The sequence below is a fragment of the Dromiciops gliroides genome, chromosome 4 (assembly GCF_019393635.1).
Source record: "Dromiciops gliroides isolate mDroGli1 chromosome 4, mDroGli1.pri, whole genome shotgun sequence".
Classification (NCBI taxonomy): domain Eukaryota; kingdom Metazoa; phylum Chordata; class Mammalia; order Microbiotheria; family Microbiotheriidae; genus Dromiciops; species Dromiciops gliroides.
In genome coordinates this window covers 207,514,716-207,517,947 of record NC_057864.1, presented here as the reverse complement: position 1 = coordinate 207,517,947, position 3,232 = coordinate 207,514,716, and the positions used below count along the sequence as shown (strand labels likewise).

The window sequence follows — 3,232 nt, the reverse complement described above, 5'->3', positions numbered from 1 at the left end:
TGCAGCATGGCCTGAGGCTAAATATGCTGAAAAGGCACCTTTCTTTCTTTCTTTCTTTCTTTTTTTTTTGCAGGGCAATAAGGGTTAAGTGACTTGCCCAGGATCACATAGATAGTAATTGTCAAGTGTCTGAGGCTGAATTTGAACTCAGGTCCTCCTGACTCCAAGGCCAGTGCTCTATCCACTGTGCCACCTAGCTGCCCCCTGAAAAGACTCTTCTTTTCTTTCCTTCTCACTTTTTTTGTGGGGCAATGAGGGTTAAGTGACTTGCCCAGGGTCAGACAGCTAGTAAGTGTCAAGTGTCTGAGGTTGGATTTGAACTCAGGTCCTCCTGACTCCAGGGCTGATGCTCTATCCACTGTACCACCTAGCTGCCCCCTGAAATTGGATGTCTAAGAAAGACATCCAAGTTATTAATAGCTATGTGAAATCCCATCATATACTCCATGCTCCAACGACACTGACATCCTCGCTGTTCCTTGCAGAAGACACTCAATCTCCCAGTACTGGGTTCATGGCAGTTCCCCATAAATAGAATGGTCGTTGTCCTTGCTTTTGCCTTCTGATTTCCTCGAGTCCCAGATAATAGCCCACGTCTAATAGGAAGCCTTTCCCAATTCCACTAAATTCTAGTGCCTTCCCTCCATTTCCAATTTATCCTGTCTATCTTATATATGTACATGTTTCTACCATTAAATTGTGAGCTCTGAGGGCAGCCACTGTCTTTTACCTTTCTTTGCATCCTCAGTGCTTAGTACAGTGCCTAATACATAGTATATATGCTTAATAAATGTCTCTTGACTGACAGGCACCTATATTCATAGAGAGCTGTCTAAAGCCAATTCAAGTCAATAATCTTAATTATGCACCTACTTTGTGTCAGGCACTCTGCCAAGGGATGAAGATACAAAGAATGGGGGAAAGTATAGTCTTTGCTCTCAGGGAGCTTGGTCTAACGGGGGAACAATATGCAAATAACCATTTACGAACAAGCTATATACAGGATAAGTTAGAGATGGTCTTAAAGGACAGCCACCAGAACTAAGGGGGATTGTGAAAGGCTTGTTAAATAAGGTGGAATTTTTAGCTGGAACCTAGAAAAAAACCAGGGAAACAAGGCAGATGGAGATGAGAAGGGAGAAAATTCTATGCACACCTATTGAAAATGCAGTCAGGAGATGAAGTTTCTTAAGCAAGGAGCATAAAGGAGGTTAGTGTCAGTGTATCAAAACTATGTGGAAGAGGGGCAGCTAGGTGGCGCAGTGGATAGAGCACCGGCCCTGGAGTCAGGAGTACCTGGGTTCAAATGCGGCCTCAGACACTTAACACTTACTAGTTGTGTAACCCTGGGCAAGTCACTTAACCCCAATTGCCTCACTAAAAAACAAAAAACAGACAAACAAAAAAACTATGTGGAAGAAACAGGGAAACAGCAGAGGGGAAGTAGAGACTAGAAATATAGGAGGGTACCAGGTCAGGAAGGGCCTTACAAACAAAATAGAGAATTGTATCTTTGATCCTAGAGGCAACAGAGATCCATTGGATTCTGAATGAGGGTGTGACATGGTCAGACCTCCACTTTATGGTGATCAATTTGGCAACTGTCAAGAGAATAGACTGGAGTGGGGAGAGACTTGAGGCAGGGAAACCAAACAGCACGTTATTGGAAAGTTGATGAGGGCCTGGACCAGGGAGGGGGCACTGTTAGGAGACACAAAAGGAGGTGTATGAGAGCTGCTACTAAGGTACAATCACAAAGACTTGGATATTTTAGGATGTGAAAATGCCATCTAAGTTGTGAGCAAGGGTGACCCTCTACAATAACAAAGAAGCTAGGAAAAGGGGAAAGGTTCGGGGTGGGGGGAGGTAATGAGTCTGGTTTTAGACATTGTTTAGATGCCAAAAGAACATCCAGTTCAAGATGTCCATTGGGAAGTTGGAGAAGCAAGACTCAAGGTCAAAGAGGCCTGGAGCATTGAAAGTTCAAGTGACTTGTCCAGGGTCACACAAAGGATAGGATATGGTAAAGGCAGTAAAAAAATGGAAAGTTATACTTCAGGATGTCTGGTGACATGAGATCATTGCTTGGGAAGATTAAGCTCATATCCATTATTCTGTTGGGAAGGGCTAAAATCCTCAACTCCTCACTTTCTCTCCAAAATATATAATCATTTGCCAGGTCCTGTTGATTCCTGTTGATAAGGAATTTCTTATACTCCCTCCCTTCTCTCCTCTGATACTGCTACTACCCTACCCAACGAACTTAGCTCTATAATAACATCCTTTGGTTACAAGCCTGAACTACATCTTGTAAGGGCCTAAAATTCTAGCTATGATGTCTAAAATCTAATGAGTGGCTTTTCTTTTCTGGTTGGGCCGGTCTTCGGTAGGGCGCCAGCATGGGAGTCGACATTCGCCATAACAAGGACCGGAAAGTCCGGCGCAAGGAGCCCAAGAGCCAGGACATCTACCTGCGGCTTTTAGTGAAGCTCTACCGGTTCCTGGCCCGTAGAACCAACTCGACTTTCAACAAGGTTGTGCTGAAAAGGCTGTTCATGAGCCGGACCAACCAGCCCCCCCTGTCCCTGTCCCGAATGATCAGGAAGATGAAACTGCTGGGCAGGGAAAACAAGACAGCTGTGGTTGTTGGGACCGTGACCGATGATGTGAGGATCCAGGATGTCCCCAAGCTGAAGGTGTGTGCTCTTCGTGTTACTAGCAATGCCTGGAATCGCATCCTCAAGGCTGGTGGGAAGATCCTCACCTTTGACCAGCTGGCCATGAGTTCACCCAAGGGCAAGGGCACTGTCCTGCTGTCTGGTCCCCGGAAGGGCCGCTAGGTATACAGGCATTTTGGGAAGGCACCTGGCACTCCCCACAGTCACACTAAACCATATTTCCGATCCAAGGGCCGAAAGTTCGAACGTGCCAGGGGCCGCAGCGCCAGCCGAGGCTACAAAAACTAATTCCCCTCCTCCTTGTTACATTAAAGATTTTTGACAAAAAAAAAAATCTAATGAGTGGTTGCCTTAAATAAGAAAACATATAGCACCAATCTTTGGGTATCAAGTTATTAAAGCATATTAGGGGTGAGTAAAGAGAAACACATGGATAAAGTATCCCTATTCTGCTTGTTCCTGCTGCCTCTGCCACCAAGCCCAAGTCTGAACATGAAAGGGCTGAGATAATCCCCCTTCTCCCAGAAGACCCCTGTCAAACAGGAAGCCAGGCT

General features: G+C 45.5%; 1 pseudogene; it reads left to right on the top strand.

Moving 5' to 3' along the window:
* Positions 1–2,373: 2,373 nt before the first annotated feature.
* LOC122725912 lies at positions 2,374–3,012 on the top strand (annotated as a pseudogene).
* The last annotated feature ends 220 nt before the right edge of the window (positions 3,013–3,232 follow it).